This window comes from Canis aureus, chromosome 12, assembly GCF_053574225.1.
Source record: "Canis aureus isolate CA01 chromosome 12, VMU_Caureus_v.1.0, whole genome shotgun sequence".
In the NCBI taxonomy this organism is placed as follows: Eukaryota; Metazoa; Chordata; class Mammalia; order Carnivora; family Canidae; genus Canis; species Canis aureus.
Genome location: NC_135622.1, coordinates 50,174,146 through 50,193,773, shown reverse-complemented (window position 1 = coordinate 50,193,773; position 19,628 = coordinate 50,174,146). Strand labels below are relative to the sequence as shown.

General features: G+C 44.8%; 1 protein-coding gene across 1 annotated transcript in view; it reads right to left on the bottom strand.

Annotated features, from left to right (window-relative positions):
* OSR1 (odd-skipped related transcription factor 1) overlaps positions 1-12,354 on the bottom strand; it is a 363,752-nt gene extending 351,398 nt beyond the window's left edge. Inside the window, 1 exon segment of the mRNA XM_077844037.1 lies at positions 12,335-12,354. The gene's annotated coding sequence lies outside the window, so the exon portion shown is untranslated.
* Between the last annotated feature and the right edge of the window lie 7,274 nt (positions 12,355-19,628).

Here is a 19,628-nt window from a genome sequence, read left to right as displayed (position 1 = left end):
CTTTCAAAGCCACTGGAGCCAGATAGAGAGGCTAGACTTACTAAATAGAAAGAGAAAGCTATGAATCAAATTTGAGACTGAGACTGATTCAAGTTTATTAATTATTAGAAACAAATCTTAAATCACATAATACAAGACAGGAAACAACAAATGTTGGAGAGGATGTGGAGAAAGGGGAACCCTCTTGCAGTGTTGGTGGGAAAGTGAACTGGTGCAGCCACTCTGGAAAACTGTGTGGAGGTTCCTCAAAGAGTTAAAAATAGATCTGACCCAGCAATTGCACTGCTGGGGATTTACCCCAAAGATACAGATGCAGTGAAAAACTGAGACACCTGCACCCCAATGTTTATAGCAGCAATGTCCACAATAGCCAAACTGTGGAAGGAGCCTCGGTGTCCATCGACAGATGAATGGATAAGAAGATGTGGTCTGTGTATACAATGGAGTATTACTCAGCCATTAGAAACGACGAATACCCACCATTTGCTTCAACGTGGATGGAACTGGAGGGTATTATGCTGCATGAAGTAAGTCAATCGGAGAAGGACAAACATTATATGGTCTCATTCATTCAGGAAATATAAAAATAGTGAAAAGCATTAAAATTAGTGGAAAATATCAGAGAGGGCGACAGAACATGAGAGACTCCTAACTCTGGGAAACGAACAAGGGGTAATGGAAGGGGAGGTGGGTGGGGAGTTGGGGTGACTGGGTGTTGGGTGCTGAGCGGGGCACTTGACGGGATAAGCACTGGGTGTTAGACTACATATTGGCAAATAGAACTCCAATAAAAAAAAATACCAAAAAAAATAAATAAATAAATAAATTTTTTAAATTACTGTGTAAACCTAAAAAAATTTCACAAAATAACATTGTCCTAATAACCAAATGTAACTGAAAAGTTACGGCATTTGGGTTAGGTATTGTTCAGAGAGTCACTAACTGGTATAGAAAGGAGATTCCAGATGGTTTCACTGAAAAAAAAAAAACCTGGGGAAAAAATACTATAAAATCCATGATAGGATGAAGTTGAATGAATAGAGAGTCCTCAATAAACCAGTTACTTATAAGTGAAGTGATGACTAATAATATCAGGTAGCTTTTCAAGGAGGCAATGGAGCGGGTGAAACACCTGGGAGTTCAGAGGATACTAGAGATCACCTGGACCAGACTAGTCAAGAGAGGCACGGTCAGGCACCACGGAAGCTCAGCCTCAAATGGAAGGATGGGGCCTGAGTAGTGGAGAAGGAAGAAGGGAGGATTGACATCTTTTTTCAATGAAGTGACTAGCAAAGGCCTGACCCTGGACTGGTGCTTGTGAAGAACTGATGAATCGACATTCTGGAACAGGGAATGGTGGGCAAGAGTCAGGGCCTTGGGACAGGCTTGAAATATTTTAGGTAGGGGAACTACAGGAAAGAAACAGGAGAAGGAAGTTGGGGCCACCCTGCAGGGACTATCAGTGCCAAGCTAAGTGCGATGGTTCCAACTCACCTGCACTCAGAAGACCAGTGGCCTGACAGGGCTCCCAGCACCTGGGTGCTTCCTTGGCCCTCACTGTTTGCTTTCCTTGCACAAATCTAACCACTGGCATGCTGGAGTGTCCCGAGGCCATGGCATGTTGGATGAAGGGATGACTGGAGGATACTGCTGGCCAGGTGTCAGGGACCAGCCCAAATCCCCAACCTGACCTCACAAAGTACCTGCGCTCCAGAGCCCACAGGAGGGGATTCAGGGCTGGCAATGGAGGCCACTGCCCCAACCCCCACTCTGGCTTCGGGAAGCAGAATCGGCTGTTGGAGCTTATGAGACAGTGTGTTTTATCTGGCTTCTGGCCACCAGAGAAAAACAGCAACAAAGGAAAGAGGAGAAGATATGGATTATTGGCGTGGAAGGCCTAATGACAAACACATTTGCATGTATTTCTACACGGAGAGTCTGCCCTCTCTGTGGCCTACTTGGGTTTTCTTCTACGCTCCAAAGGGCAAAGCCAGGTGCTAGCTCGAGATAACGTCTCTCCTAGTCCCAGGGCTCTTGGTTCAGCATGGCTCCAAGTCCCAGAGTTTGGGCCACTGCGCCACATGCCTGATCAACCATCTTCTCCTTGTGGTTTCTTTGTTTTTGCAGAGTATTGGCTAGGCTTTCCCGGAAAGCATGGACCATACTTAATTCTGGGGAAATTGACACAGAGACATACCCTTTGTCAGCGCCCCTGAGCCCAGTCCTGTGATCAACACTCATGTGTATTGTCTCTTTTGATCTTTCCAAGTCCTTACAAGATAATAGAATCTTATCCCTATTTTAAAGACAAGAAAGCTGAGGCTTGAGAGCGTACTCTTTCCACTTCACCACACCACCTCCCAGGGTGAGAAGAGAGCCACAAAGATTATTAAAGATGATGAAAATTGAGATTCATGAATTTCAGAGTTGAAAGGACCTTGAAATAACATCTTTCCCAATCTTCTTACTAGGCAGTCGATGAAACCAGGGTCAAAGGGGGAAAACAGACTTACAAAAGATTGCATGGAGCTCAGGAGAGAACATGGTCATGTGCACTCTGGCCTCAGCCTACCATCATTTGGAGGCAACTTAAACAAGGCAAGATTAAGGCTAGGAGAAGGAGCTGTTCATTATCAGGGGTCTATGCGTGGCTGTGTGGGGAACTCGCTCAGCTCCCTGATCCCACAGGCCCCAAACCTCTGGGCCTGGGAACATCCAAGCACATCTAAAGACGCTGTTGCCTATGGGTGATGGGTAAACATCCTCCTGTGACATCCACACATCTGTCACATGGAGATCCCAGGTTTCTTCAATATCCTGGCCTTTAAGGACTCAATCTTTGCTTCTCTCACTCTGTGCAATCCACAGCCAAGCACGTAGCAAGAACACACTGGTCACAGTTGAGAAATGGATGGACGTTGCTGAAGCTGGAATGTAAATTGTAAATTATAAACAGAGTGTCAGCTGGGATAAACTCGTTTAACTTACCAGCAGACCTTGTCCACAATGTCAATTAGAAGGAAAATAAAAGGATGTCAGGAGACACAGTGAGAAAAAAGGAACAGAGAGGCAGAGGGAGAAAAGACAGTGAATAAAAAGCCTCCAGAGCCCGTCACGCAGTGATAACCTGGTGCCTGGAGTCTAGCCAATGGCTCTTTATGGTGAAATCCCAACCAGCCCCCCAACCTCACCCCCACATTGCATCAGTAAACCTAGAGCGAGGGCCTTGGTAAGAAGCTGGCTGGGCAACAACATTTCAAGGCCAGCAATGCCAATCCACTGACTCCCATCTCCCCTATCAATCCAGCTGAGCACACCCAAGGCCTGAACTGATAAGAAACAGACTGGTCTGTGTATGCTGCCCCTGTATCCCAACAAAAGGTAAGGTCATTCTGTCCTGTGCCAGTGGGTCTGAGAGAGCCCTTGATTTCTAGTAGCCACCAGGATATAAATAGTTTATATTTAGAGACCAGGATAGTGCTTTTAGCACATAGTAGGGACTTCACTACGTGGTAATTACAGCTATTTACAGTCTGTGCCAGGCATGACAGAGACTGACATACAAAGACTTATTTCCTTTTCTTCTTGGGCACACAGACTCTACTCCCCAGCCTCTTCTGCAGTAAGGTATAACCATGTGTTGAAATTTGGGCTGGTTGAATGTGGGCAGAAGTGCTCTGTTCTACCTCTAAGACTGGCCCATTAAAAGTTTCCAAGTATAATCCTCTCTCTTTTCCCCCATCTGTCAGCCAGATACAGAAAATTCAGCAAAGCAATATATCCCAAGGGGAAAGCAAAATCATGGGTTGGAGATGCTAATATTCTGAAATGAACATATCTGATGCCACTTAGAGAGACACCAGGAACATCATGTTGAACTTTGTGTGATGAGGAGTAAGTCTTGAGCAGCCCAGGTGGCTCAGAGGTTTAGCGCCGCCTTCACCCAGGGCCTGATCCTGGAGACCCGGGATCGAGTCCCACGTCAGGCTCCCTGCATGGAGCCTGCTTCTCCCTCTGCCTGTGTCTGTGCCTCTCTCTGTGTCTCTCATGAATAAATAAATAAAATATTTTTTAGAAGAGAGAGAGAGAAGAAGTCTAGAGAGAGAAGTAAGTCTTCTACTATATTAAACCACTGAGATCTGGCGATGTTACAAGCATTAGTATGACTTACCTGACAGACCTAAGACCTTAACCTTGGTTTCCTCAGAAGACTCCACTGGGGGCCTGTTTGGATGCCCAATTTTGATGCAACTTTGACCTTATATCTAGCTCCTGAAAGCATCTCTATGAAGCCAGACCCTTTCTCTCTACTCCGGCCAACTATCAACAGTCCTCTTACCATTAGGACAGATCTTACTGGCACTACATCCTATCTCCTGCCAATCCAAGGGCCAACTGCTCAAGGACAGGGGGTCACGTCCTCATCCCACCCAACTCCACGCAAGTGGGGCTCAACTGACTCCTGGGAATGCCTCGCACCTGAGGCAAGGAATTAGAACAACAGCCTATCCTTTACTCAAGAAGGGCAACAGGAAGTAATGAAGAGAACAGTAAATCCACAATCAGTCAACATAAAAAGGAAAAAGGCAAAGGCCACATGTTACAGTGTTAGGATGCAGAAGCATGGGTGACAGTTCAGACATCACATACCCACCTGGATCAACACTGGTGTAAGAGCAACTCACCAGCGGGTGTGGTTACCTGAGCCACCCATAGGTTTGCCATTGCAGCTCTATACACTCACCTCTTGTCCTTCTCTTCCTAGTGCAACTGTTCTTAGATCTCATGGCCATTACTTCTAATTAGCCTTAGTTGTTCATACATGGTTAGCCTATGGCCTAACTTGACTTGGGAGAATGCAGCAAATGGGACACCTTATTACATACATATAAAGTCTTAAACATCCTCGTTCTCTCTTAGATCAAATACTTTACATGCATTCAATAACTAGATCTTCTACTTTTGTGACTTTTCCCTGCACCCTGGATGCTGGGAGGTGTTGGAATTGCTGCTAGGTATCCCACTGTGCAAAGGACACATCACTTCCATGTCTTTCTCAAGCGCACTTGTTGATTCACTGCACATCACAGAGAGTATGCTTTTCAGGCCCTCTCTGGGTTTCACCATCTGCATCTGGGGCACAGGTGAGAGCTAAGGCTAATGCACCAGACTTCTTTTTCTCTCTTACCTTCTGAGGGACCTACTGAACACAAATACAATATTTCTTTCATTCAGGACACCAACCAGGGTTGATGGAGAGCAAAATGTTGCCAGCATATGTAATATTTGCATTAGAAAATCAATTTTGACTTAGGACAGCCACCAGTGATCCCTGTTTGATGACAGGTGGTCTCAGTTCTGGCTCAAGCTTGAGAGGCTGGGGACCATGGCCAATCAACTAATCTATCTGAGCCTCTGTTTTCTGTGTTGTGTTTTCATTTGTAGAATGGAGACAAGAGTGTATTCCTCACATAGTTAGTAATGTTGCTGAGACAATCACAGGAGATAAAGTGGAGATACTTTGCAAACTATCAAGTAGATATGTTGGACAGGGGTAAGGGTCACAGTAAGCATTTTCCCAATCCTGGTGTGCCCTACACCCACATCCCCAGAGGTGCTACTATGTCCCATCCCTTCTTCAAAGCCCAGCACAGACTGACTGCTTCCTCATCTGAGCATCTGTTACCCTAATGGCCCCATGATCATTTGATTACTTCTCTCTAGCTATAGGCACTGTAGAGCTATATGTCTAAGGCAGTTCTAGCAATCAAATCCTGTTGGCTAATTGAGGGAGCCATGCACGCACTTGTGTGTGTGTGTGTGTGTGTGTGTATGTATGTATGTGTGTGGCTTGACTTCCACACTAAATTGGCAAGGATTATGTCATATTCATCTACTCATCTTAGTGATTTCTGTGGTAAGCTGGAATGTATAGCCCATCACAGGGGTTCGCAGAGAAAGGGCATCTACACACCTTTAAAGTGGAGGAAACTTTGGGAAGGCCATGTAATTTGAATTGAGACTCAGAAGATGAAAAGACATTAACCAAATGAGGGAACAGCATATGCAAAGGCCAGGGAGCACAGAGCACCTCAGGGGATAAAGCTCAGTGAGGGTGGCAGGGTGGGTCAGTGCGAGACAGTGGTAGAGAAGGGTGAATGCGTGAGGATGGGGACCAGGGCTGCAGCCACCACAGCCCAATAATGGAGAAAAGAGCCTTGGGGACACATGATCTTCAGCATGGGCTCTGGCTTTTTTTTTTTTTTTTCACCACTTCTAAATCTTATGATTCTGTTTCTCTTCATCCCCAAGGTGGTGGCTCAGAAAGCCCCTAAGAAGCAGTCGAAGTTCTTCATGTCCAGCATCTGGTCTAGACACAGGAATGAGATCAGCACAGGCCTGGGTGGGGGCAGGCTGCCCAGGCTGTCCAGTGGGCGCCCTTTCTTGAGGCTATGCTGTCCCCCTGGCTGCCAGGGGACAGCCCCACGTTGTTTCAGCCCCTGCCTCCTTTGTGCTCCATACTCATATTTTCTTGACACAAACCATACAAAGTTTCAACACTTGGAGACTGCAAAGTAAACCATTTGTACATACCAGGTCTGGTAACACTTTAAATAATAGGCCAGTTAGTTAATGCTGCACTACAATAAAAATTCCCGTCCAAGTACACATTACGTCCTCATTAATGCCAAGTGAGTTCAGCGTGATTAATGTTATGACAATAAATAACTGGGAGATCATGATGACCGCCAGGTTGCAGCACCACAGCAGGGCCCGGGGCAGCTGAGCCTTCTGCCACCCTCCGAGCACACAGAGGTGTGCCTGCGCCTCCATTGGGGGCACACCAGCCCCTCCAAAGCACAGTTCTGGTGAGGATAGGCATGCCAGGGAACCTGAGCCTCGCCAGCCCCACACACGTGGCTGCTCTCGAGACAGCTGGAAAGAGAGCACAAGGAGCTCATCAGGATTTGTCCTTTTCCCCCAAGAAAAGAGTACATGTTAGGAGCTGGAAACCAGGCCCTTGACTGCATGGGCAGAAAGAGGCCCTCCTTGGCCTCCTGGCAGAGTCTGGAGCCATAAAAGCTGGGTGGCTTCCAAGTGCTCTGGGCACTGCCATGAGGGGCTCAGAGAAGTGGATGGCTCTCTTGAGAGTACAGTGAAGGCTGTGGTCGGGGAAGAGGGAACTTGGTCATCACTGCTCAGTGCCTGAGAAGAACAGACAAAGACATAGGTTCCTGCCCTTAGGAAGCTTCCATCACTGCTGGAAAGGGAAATCTACACTGTGGTTGGCCAAAGAAAGGGGACGCTGAGTCTGTTCTCAGTATCTCTAAGTATGTGGGAGCCATGTCTCCATGGCAAGAGACACAGAGGAACAGTGGACTGCTCTGAAGTCAGAGATGCTAGGCTGGCAAATAAGATGCCAACAAGAGGGAAATGAGAACCATATTAGTTGGGGAGAGAACTTCACAAATCATGGAAACTTCCTCTTTGGCTTCTGGAGTATGGAGAAGACTTGGTAACTCGATGGGCAGCTCCTTCGGCTCCTTCCCTAGCAGTCTGGAGTTGAAATGGCTCACCCCCACAAGGTCCACCTCATACTCACTGCCAAATGGTTCTGGATTCTGTTGAGACCTGTGGACAGTCCTAGGCTACTGGCCCATGCCAGACCTTACTCAAGTGTTGGCTTCTGGCTTGCCCTTGGCCTCACTGGGGTGGTACTGGCCCAGCTTTCTGTGAGTTCCCTCAGGCTTTGGAGCATCTGTGCTCAGCACAGGACCTGGGCTATAATAGCTGCTCAGTACACGGTAGAAGTGAACTCTGGGCAGGGGCCAGAACTCTCCATCCTTCCTTCTACAACATGAGCCACCAATTCTAAAATCACTGGCCCTATAGTCACCCCCTTTCTCACTAGGCAGCCCCAGTGAGAAAACATAGTCCCTCAAGGGCAGGCATCCAGGCTGAGACTAGAGCCCCAGATGGACACGGAGGTGAGGAAGGTGAGCTGTCACTACTTGTTGCGAAAAAAAAACAGCTCATACTTTCCACTTTGGCATCAGAAGCCAACACCATTGATTAATGGGGATGCTAGGTTGACCAAGAAGTAAGAACGGGAGTGGCTAGAAGTGGGTGTTGACTTTTCAAACAATCATAAATTCCACAAGGGTGACAAAAGGGCATGCTCTGTAATTGTGTTCATTATTTACACTAAAACCTAATTAAAGTCATTATGCTTTTTGTTCATTAAACAAACTTACTGGCACAGACAGCAAGCCGGCATAAGTGCTGTTGGGCTCACTGGGGAAGTGGAGAACCTCAGGTCCACCCTCATCCTGTGAGTCTAACATTCTCTGCAAAGGAAGACTCTACAGAGAGAAACAGAATAGGACAGAGAGGGACAGGAAAGCATCACAAGGCTTCCCTGCAGCCTTTGTCCTACCTCCTCCTATGATGCAAGACCAAAGGATTCCTTCCCCTAAGCCCTATATCACTGTAAGAAAACTGTGTCTGGGCCAGGACTGGGGCAAAGCCAGACACTGCCAGGTGTCCAGGGAAGATCAAGGTCCAGGAATAAGGATAAAAGTCAGTATAACTAGCCAACATTTTCAGATGTCTTCTACAAACAGGGTCCACTGGAAGCCTCAAAAATTTTTTTTAAAAAATGAGATCTCTATGTGAAGTCATTAACATTTTATTATGGATAATAAGAATTTAATCTATCTATAAGGCAAGTTGGGAGCCTTTGAAAAATGTAAGGAGAGACGACCAGGGGACCAGAAGAAGGTTGAAATTTTCTCTGTTTGGGTTCAGAACAGCCTTATAAAGAAAGTGGTGAGTGATATCAGAAAAATGACAGTAACTGGCTCCAAATGACAAGAAACATTGAAAAACTGTTAGAAGCAACTTTGTCAGAACTCTGGAAAACAGTCAAAGTTTTCTAGCAATCAAGAAAACACAAAGGCAACTTTAAAATTATATTAAAAACCCTTACCTTACACCAAACACAAAAATCAACTCAAAATGGATTAAGGACTTAAGACCTGTAGCTATAAAACTCCCATAAGAAAACGCAGAGGATGATCTCCTTGACGCTGGCTTTCGTAATGATTTTTTTTTTTGGCTCTGACACCAAAAGCACAGATAGCAAAAGCAAAAATAAACAAATGGGACCACATCAAACTAGAAAATTTCTGCACAGCAGAGGAAACAATCAAAAAAATGTAAAGGTGACCTATGGAATGAGAGCAAATATTTGCAAACCATTTATCTGATAGGGAATCAATATCCAAAATGTATAAGGAACTCTTACAACTCAATAGCAAAAAAAAAAAAAAAAAAAAAAAAAATTAAAGAATAGGCAAAGGACCTGAATAGACATTTTCCCAAAGAATACATGCAAATGGCCAACAGGTTCTTCTAAGATGTTGACTAGCAATGGTAAAATTAGACAAAAATCCTTATTTTGTTACTGACCTAAGAGGGAAAGCTTTCAGTCTTCTGCCATTGAATATGTTAACAGTGAGTTTTTCATAAATGCCCTTTATCACATTTTTTAAATTTTTGTATATTTTTTATTGGAGTTTGATTTGCCAACATATAGTATAACATCCAGTGCTCAACTCATCAAGTGCCCCCCTCAGCTCCCGTCACCCAGTCACCCCATCCCCCCACTCACCTCCCCTTCTACTACCCCTTGTTCATTTCCCAGAGTTAGAAGTCTCTCATGTTCTTTATCACATTGAGGAAGTTCCTTTCTATTTTTAGTTTTCTGAGTGTTTTTCATCACTGAAAAGCCCTTTATCACAGGCTTTTTCTGCATCAGTTGAGATGTCTCTGTGTTTGTTTCTTTGTTCTGTTAATGTGGTGTATCACACTGATTGATCTTCCTAAGTTGAACCACGCTTGCCTTCCTGGGCTATACCCTATCCAGTCATGGTGTATAATCTCTTTAACATGCTATTGTGTTCTGTTCGCTAGTATTCTGTTAAGAATTTTTGCATCTACATTCACAAAGGATATTAGTCTGCAATTTTCTTTTTTTATAATGTCCGTAGCTAGCATTGGTAGCAGGGTATCCATAGCCTGACAGAGTGAGTTAGGAAGTATTCCCTCCTCTTCTATTTTTGGAAAAGTCTGAGAAAGATTGGTGTTAATTCCACTTTAAATGTCTGGTTGAATTCACCAGTGAAGCCATCCGGTCCTGGAATTTTCTTTGTTGGATGTTTTTTGATTATTGATTCAGTCTTTACTTATTATAGGTCTGTTCAAATTTTCTTACTTTTTAAAAGTCCATTTCTAGAAACTTGTAATTTGTGTGTTTCTAGAAACTTGTCCATTTCTTTTGGGTTATCTAATTTGTTGACATACGATGGTTCATTGTATAATGAATCTCTAATAATCCTTTTTCTTTTGTTAAGGTTCATAATAATGTCCTCACTCCCATTTCTGATTTTATTTGCATCTTCTCTCTTTTTTTTTTCATCAGCCTAGCTAAAGGTCTATCAATCGTTTTGGTATTTTCAAAGAATCAACTTTTGGTGTCATTTATTCTATTTTATATCTGCTCTAATCATCACTATTTTCTTCCTTCTAATAGGTTTGGTTTTCGTTTGCTCTTCTTTTTCTAGTTCCTTGAAGTATAAAGTTATGCATCTGAGATTTTTTTTTTAATGTAGACTGCTATAAATTTACCTCTATTGTATCCTATGAAACTTGATACATTACTACTGGAAGTTCTATCTAGAGCAATTAGGTAAGAAAAATAAATAAAAGGCATTCAAACTGGGATGGAAAAATTAAAACTATCTTTAATCACAAATGACATGATCTTAGATAAAGAAAATCCCAAAGGTTTCACCAAAAAATAAAACAAAAAAAAGCTCCTAGAGCTGATAAACAAGTCCAGCAAAGTTGCAGGGTACAAGATCAACACACAAAAACCAGCTGTGTTTTAGTACACAGGCAATGAACAATGTAAAAGAAAATTAAGAAAACAATTCCATTTACTAATAGCATCCAAATAAATAAAATACCTAGCAAGAAATTTAATGAAGATGGTAAAGACTTGTATATAGTAAGCTGTAACACGTTGCTAAAGGAAATTAAGGAAGACTTAAATCTTAAAATTGGAATTAATTTCTAAAATCCATATATTACATAAATGTATAAAAAAGGAGAATCCAGTATATACAACTTGAGACCAAGTGAATTTGTTCATAAACCCACGTCTGTAATGTTTTATAACATTAAAATACATTCTCCAAAATTTTTAGCAAGTCACAAATGCAGACATGTTTGAACAAGCCCCTGGCTTTCTCTTGTTACATTATTGAAGAGAGCGCATACTTTCTATGCCCTCTTTTCATACCCTGGTTAACAGCCTTTTTGACTTTTCACTGGAGTTTCATCTCTCACAACAGATTTTTACACTAGTTGGGAGAATTATTTGCAAAAGACTCTCAAATACCTTTTCCATTTGCCCAGATAAAGTATATGATAGACTCTTCCACATTATAGATTTGATTCAGTATTAAGCTCTATAGCCTACTCTTCAATTTTTTTCAAAATTCTATTTTTGGGCTAAGTCACAGTTGATATGTTCAGCTATGCAAGTTTTACACTGTACAATTCGAGTAGGGAACATTCAGTTAGAAAGCAAAGTGAATAATCTTTGTCTCTCTCTCTCTCTCTCTCTCTCTCTCTCACACACACACACACACACACACACACATTTTCATACTTCTCCTCAGAGTCACAGTCACAGTGCTTTGAGAACAGAACACACACTACATAAAGATATGCATTTGGGCATCCAGCTCAACTCTGTGTCTGATTACATGGCTCATATGGCTCATGATCCACACAGGGCTTGCACTAGGTCCCATTTAAACTCTTATGTCAAAAATAGTAGAAATAACTACATGTCTTGGACCTCTAATTAAAACTGTAAGTGTTAAGTTAGCAAGAACCTGCTGCAATGCCCAGGTGGTTCTGCAATTAATCATCAATTCCACCCCACCCCCACCCCATTCCCAGGGCACAAGTACAAGTCAAGACCCAGCAGGGCAGAAGTGCTATCTCGGTGTCCGCCCCAGCCTGATCCTCTGCTTTCATTCTGCTATTTCTCTGCTATCTTTGGTCACACGTATCCCTTCAGGATCCATGTAGGTCCACACCCCATTCTTCTCTGTTCTCGTGCTGATTCATCTGTCTGGCTGCATTAATCCAATCTGGTTACTTCACTCTATCAGGATTGATATAATTATTGGACTGAATCCTCACTCCATTTGTCATTTCTCTGAATTGAGTTTTGAAAGCACAACTCTTTCCGCCTTACCTGCCCAGGCTGCTTTTCAACTGTTCCAGCAATCTGCAACCAGATACTAATCACTGTTGTCCAAATCCACACAGAACAAGGAATTCTACAAGTACGGCTCTGCTCTGGTGCCACTTTACTCATGCCCTGCAAGAAAAGCTTTTGGGGTTCACATTGCCTGAAATACCCTCTTCCACTATCCTGAATCCCATTCCTCCATTGGGATGGGATAGTTTTGTTCCTCCCATACTGAGACATCTCTTCTCCTATGAAGAGATGCCCCATCAGGGTGTTCCCATATAATCATGCCATTTACACAATCACATAATTAGCTTCTCCCATCCCTTAATAAGAGGAGAAAGTTAAGGAAGTGGCAAACACCATCTATAAATGTCACAGACTGTCCCACACCGGGCATTTCAGACCTCTGATAAAAGGGCTTGTGCATCAGACTGCTCTTGAGGGTCACGTGGGTGGCCCATGACATGGTACACTGGATTGGCTTAGCAAATCCCATAAGAGGACTCACTTAAGTATGTGGCTATGTTCACGGGCCCTCTAAGTATCACTTATACCAAACAGCCTTACCCAAAAGCCAACACTCCTATCTCCAGCAGCCCTCTCCTCCAAACTCCAGAAGGACCTACCCAGGCATTGTTAGTCACAGTTTTGTGGCCATAGTAACTCATAAGCAGAAAAGAAAGGGTCCCTCTGGAGGTTGGCCCCTCTAGGAACCCAGGATGCCTGGGTTCAATACAGAACAGATGGGGTCCAGTGATGTTGTCAGGGAATATATGGCCAAGAGCCATGATGGGCCCCAACTGTTCATGAGCAGTCATAAAAAGATCCAATTCAGTATCTACTTCTTGATATGGATCTCAGAGAGAACTTCTATGTACTATTTCCCTTCACAACCACTGGGGTGGAAGATACACATCCTCTAAGCCTTCCATGAAAGAGTTAAAATCAGGTTGGAAGACTCTGTCTTCAAAAATGTCTGATGTTTTAAATCTTATTGATAGAGCCTGGAACTAAGCCTTCCTAAGCCTCGATTTCTTCAGTTATAAAAAGAGAAGATGGTCTACATCAGAACATGCATCAGAATTAACTCATGAACTTACATGTCTGACCCTACTCCCAGACAATATCAACCATCAGATCTTAAGTGGCCTAAGCATGATAAGTTAGAAAAGTTTACCAGCTTATTGTACATGCCCCACAACCTACAGTTCCATGAACAGAAGTTAACACTCTACACCAGGTGAAAATGTGACCATAGCATGATGTTATTGACAACTCTTTCCTGACACCAAACTGGTTGAACTCCTTAGCTATGCCCAAGGACAGCCTACACATCAGAGATTTAAAAACCATGCCCCCAAAGCCGAGCATGACAATCAGAAATCGAGTGGGGCCATGGCCACCCCTGCCCAGGCCAGTGCAACTAAGCTAGAGATAAGGGTGTCCTTTACCTGTCACCCCTTCCATGGCTCCCAAGGTCCCCTGCTCTTATTCCTGCACCATTCCATGGGACTGTCTATTACTATGTCGCCTCTCCCAGGCACTCAATGGGGGACAGGAATGTGGGTGTCTTCCATGTTGATGGTACCACTTGCCATCCAGTCATCCAGATTATAACCCTCAGAGTCTTCCTTCTTCACTTCTTCTTCACCAGGTACATCCTCAGATCCTGTGAATTCTTTCTTTCTTTCTCTCCATCCCAATGCCACTATCTTCAAAGATCAGCTTCTCCCTTGCCTGGAATAATACAAAGGCCTACAGGCAGGTGTCCCTCGAGCTACCCTCTCACCTATCCTCTTGGATGAACTTTTCAAACTGAGGTTCTGACTTAAGGGGTTTTCTTATCCTGGTACATAAAACACAGCCAGTAAGATGTGTATTTGTGTATTTTTACAAGTGGATTCACTACTTTTATTAGAATTTCAAAGGCATGTGCTCCAAAAAAGTGGATAGACACCGTCTACCATGCTGCAAGAACTTTTCTGCACCACTACTCTCTGTTCTGACCAAGATGACTTTGAGGGCAGGAATCATAACTGAATCAATCTATTTCCCCATCTTACTTGGTATCTGGCACAGAGGAGGAAGTCCCATGAATGTTGAATTATTATTAGCCACAGCTCAGTATGATTTCAATAACATGGGAGTGATGCCTTGCAGAACTCTCCCTCATGGGCTGGAAACCCAAAGGAAACTCTTGGCTCTCTCCTAGCAAGATAACAGCCTTTCACTCTGAAGGAAACTGTGCATGTGCAGCAGCTTTGCCAATGAAAGCACGCCAATCAAAGGTGCCTCCAGCCAGTGGAAGGGACTTGGGGCCCTGTGCCAGCTGCAGCAGGTGATTCATTCTCAGGCATGACCATGCACCTTGTCAGTGCCAAACTGTCTGCCCTTTGAATCCAGGCCCCCTGTTTGACCAGGGGGAGCCAGTTCCTAAAACCCGCACCAGCCCCAAAGATTTCTGCCAATCATTACTCCAATCTTGGGCTCCCCTACAGATGCCGAGCTGTATGTTCAGAGATGTTTATAGCTCAAGTTCCAGAGACAACTTGGAGGGCTTTTGGGTTGTAATCTACTTAAGACAAAAATCCATGACGTCTCCTTGGAATTCTGCAGCTTCCCAGGGGACATTCCTGGACTTCGGGGTATTTTATTTTCTTGCATTTTGTGTGTCCAGGTGAAAGATTCTGGAGGTAAGTCAGAAGACAACAGAACATGCAAAAATACAAAACGTACATTTGCAAAGGGAAAAAAGAAGGATCATAGAAACCCATTCCTCAGGTCAGTTCCAGCAGCATAAGCCAAGCACAGAGGTTTACAAAGAAACCAATGTTTGCCTCATCTACATGGTGTCTTCCTCCAGACAGCAGGTAGGCAGGGCCAATTTCTCAGTCTGTAGCATGGACATTACCTTTAATGCCCAGGTGCTCAGTTCCACCCATACCACAGTGGTGACTAGCAGGGGTCCCAGCTCAAGCCTACTCAGGATCCCGAGATGCACGGGGCAAAATCCCCAGAAATCTAACTGCATAAAGAATCACACTGCCTTCATGGAGATAATTCATTCTAAGGCAAGACTGTATAATGTAGACCTGAATATAAAATATCCATTCCTTAGCAAAGGTTTCTGAATGGTTCTGTTCCTCTCCTGTCTAGTCCTGTGGATTCATGTCTGCAGTTTTTAAATTCTTTAATATGAGGCAGCAGCCAAAAAAGGCTCAGACAAGCCCTCAGTTTTCGCACTGTGATGGCCCCTGCACAGCAATGCTGTGACCAGCAAGACCACAATTCCTGCTGGGAGAGAGCAGGGCAGCAGGAGTGAACATCAGTATGCTGTGGTGGCCCGAGAGGATGGCCATAGTCAAAAGTCATGTTCAGGCAACATGCCAGGACCTATAGTGAGAAGGACACTCAGAGAGGAGGCAGCAGTTTCTAGAAGTGGAGGCACAAAATAGCAGCCAGTCGTGCTTATGAGCACACAACGGACACAATGGGAAATACAGACATATTTGGTGGAAGTCAAGAAGTTGAGACCCTATAAAATGATAAGGGAAGGAGACAGTAAATTCAGATCCTTGCCCTTAATAGGAGTTGTTTGTATGCACAGGTTGGGAAAGTGATAGAATCTCAAGTTATAAGAGAAAGAAAAAAGCATAGTGATGGGCTGCTCCTTTTGAGGCCCCAGATCAGCCTCTCATGGCCTTATTTTCCTGACCCAAAGATGGGAACTGCCTTTGGAAAACCAGTGAGCCCAAGCCAAGCAACTTCTCCATAAGCTACTGCAAGTGAACCTTCCACCTCTCCCTGGGAGACACTGGGAGTCGTTCAGAGAGTTCAATGAACGAACGGGCTGCCAGGGAGGAAGGATTTCGGTAACAGTCCCTGGTTGCTGGCTCCATCACAGGGCACAATAAGGTCCTCCATGGGCCTGTGTGGGCTAGAGCCGCAGCCCCCACCGCAGAGCAGGGGCAGGCCACTTGTGAGCACTGTTTACCGAGCCACCATCCTCACATTCTGGCTCTTCCTAACCCCACCCAACAAATCCTGGGAGATGAGGGCAGAAGAACATAACCACAAGACAATGGAGCACTGCTCACTCATCCAGGCATCCAGCATTTAGCAAACACACGAATGCGTTAGACACTATGCCAGACACTGAGTACATGCTGGTGAATAAGACAGACACAGTCCCTGCCCTCAGGAAGCTTACAGGCTAGTGAGGCAAATAGGTGTCAAAGCAGAAGTAATGAGGACTTTCGAGAAAAACAACAGGCTTCTGTGAGAGAACACTGTGGGCCATGGAACCATTCCCTGCAGAAATGCTTCTTACTCTGACATGGGAAGATAATTAGGGTTGGTGTGGGATAGAGAGTGGTCTGGACGAAAGCCTAGAAGCCAGTGGAGCATTGAGGCTCAGAAGGAAGCACAAAGTAGAGGAGAGAGAGCAGGGAGGAGGGTGAAGAGGAGGCAGGTAGGACCACATGAGGCCTTGGAGGCCACAAAAAAGATCACACACTTTCCTGGTGACAAGTAAAGGCAACTGGGGGCTGAAGGCAGGGACACAGCCAAGCCCCATGATCCACTTCATTTTGATAAACATTAGTCTGGTTGCCTGGGGACAGGCCGTTGGAGAGGGCTGAGGAATGACATCAAAGAAATGGTCAATTGCAGAGAAGTTCAAGAGAAAGCAGATGCAGCTAGGCTAGCGTAGAGGCCATAGTACAGAGATGGAGACATCTGAATAAAATTCAAAGATAGAACCAACAGTAATTAAGGATGGCACCTTGGTCTCCAGCTGCAGGATCCAGGCAGTTGGAGGGACCATTTATAGAGGCTAATGGTGAGGCGGGTTCAAAAGAGAGTATCAGTTCTCCACTGTGGGACTTCCAAGAACAGATGCTAAAGAGGCAATTGTGTTGGTTTTGACTTCAGAAAACAGAGACGAATTTGGGAGTTCCTGGCACTTGGCTGGACACTGGGGTGGAGGTGGGCAGCCTGGCCAGACTTACAAGGCACCTGTCCCGCTTACAGCACCTGAGCCTCCCAGTGCCCCTGGAGGTTAGGCGGTATCATTGCTTTTTTTTTCATCCGATTATTCCCCAGCTTAAAGGCCTCCCTCCAAGTGCTAAAATGAGGAGCCAAGGGCTTGGAGAAGGCTGCAGTTAGACAGCAGCAGCTTGTCTCTCTGCCCTGGCCTCCCAAGGAGTCCTCTTAGTGCCAACCTAACTGTGTCCCTGTCACCCACCTTCTCTGCCAGCTCTCTCCCCTCATGCCTTCCATCCTTCCCACCTACCACCCTGCAGGAATGCTCCCCTCCTCATCTAAAGCAGCCACCATCAGGGCATGACACAGCTCTGTCCAGTGGTTTTACCTGACCACTAGCCCATAGGCACATGCATGCACACACTACAGATAAGTACCCCACACACCATGCATAGTATACACACACTACATGCAACATGCATACCACACATGCACATGCACAACACAGTCTACAGATACACCACACACATACACACAACCCATGCATACCTCACACACATCACACACACACAATGAGCCTATTGCATACACACCACAAACTCCACACACTCCACACAATACTATACACACTTTCAATACATACAAAATACACAAACTCCATGCATGCACACACACACACACACACACACACACACTCACACACACACTCCCTCAATCCAGACAGCACTGATTTCCCTGTTCTCGGAAGGCCCTCAACACTGACTCTGCAACCCTCTAAATAAAATGATATATCCAAAGCACTTGAAATAGCTCCTGGCACACAGGGGCCCTTCTTTCTCCCTGCCAAGGCCCCACACACACCTGGTCTGTAACTGAGGTTGCCCAGAGAAACTAGGATCCACATGACTTTAGGCAAAGAACAAATAAGCAATCACATTCCGGGTAACTGAGGAAACACCTAAGAATGAGCTGAGCTCAGTGGTGGCCTGTGGACAATGCCTGGATGATGCCACTCGCCCTGCATTCATGTTTCACATTTCAGAGCAAGCACAGCCTCAAATGCTCAACAATATTTCATCAAAGCAAATGGGAAGCAGAGTGCTGAATGAAAAACAAAATGAAACAACTCTGGAATCAAGAGTAGGAGACTGCTTCTATTACCCTGGCTTTGCCATTAACTTTGAACAACCTTAAACAAATCACCTCAGAGTTTCAGCCCTCGGCTGCCTATTTGTAAAACACAGGCCATCTTTCCCCAGGCTCTTCGGAGGATGGGTGTGAATCAACAATAAAGCATCTGCAAAGTGGAAGTGCTAGCCAAGAAGACATCTCCCTGGTAGAGACCTAGCATATTCCTCAACCCCTGAAGGGTAACAGTGTAGATGCCACCAACTGGACATACTTCCGCAGCTAATTCCAGGGATATGTTTCCACAGTGCCATAAAAAGAGGGAAGCAAAGGAAATTACTTTTCCCCTAAGGACCCTGGGCCAGGCACATAGCCAATATATTTTTATGTAATGCCAGAGTCAAAAATCCTAAGACCTCCATACTCTTCACAACAGCATCAAAAGTGGAACAATCTTAACACAAATCACACTTACTTCCACTGTCCCTGGACATAACCCTGTGTAGGGTTGTTTTGGGTTTTGTTGTTTTCATTTTTGTTTTTGTTCTTGCATGCCCAGAAACAAGACTCACGGGTCTCCTGCTTTGCTGGGGCCCTCACAGTGACCCAGGTCCCTAAGAGGCCCAAACATGGTCCCAGTTCCCAGAGCCACAGCAGGGACTGACCATGGCCTCTGTGCTTAGGGGTGCTGCCCTCAGTGTCGTCTACGCCAAAGTACTAAGACCACAACCACCCCTGGACGTGAGGCTGATTAAAGCAGGTTACGTGAATTGCCGAATTAAGTCGTCCAAAATTGGATAAAGCGATTGTGAAATCTGTTTTGAGTCAACCTATACATGTCTCATTGCAGGAAAATGTCTCGGTAAGAGTTCATGGAGGAAAAAAAAAAACCAGCAACTCATTGTTGGCTGACCTTCCTGGGCTCCTAATATTCAGTTCCCCAAAAGGCATCTTAGCCATGTAATTTCCAATATGGGAACAATTTGAGTTGCAATTAGGCAAATCTCAGAAGGTTCTGCCACTGATTTGTTCGTTCTCTCAATATTATTCTATAGGACACACTAAAAAACTGTGCCAGGTTCATGCAGAGGGCAATTGGGAACAGCGCATGTGGGTTACAGAGGCTGGGTAAACACATCGCTGCTCAGTAATGGCATCACTAGGCCACTGGACCTGGACACAT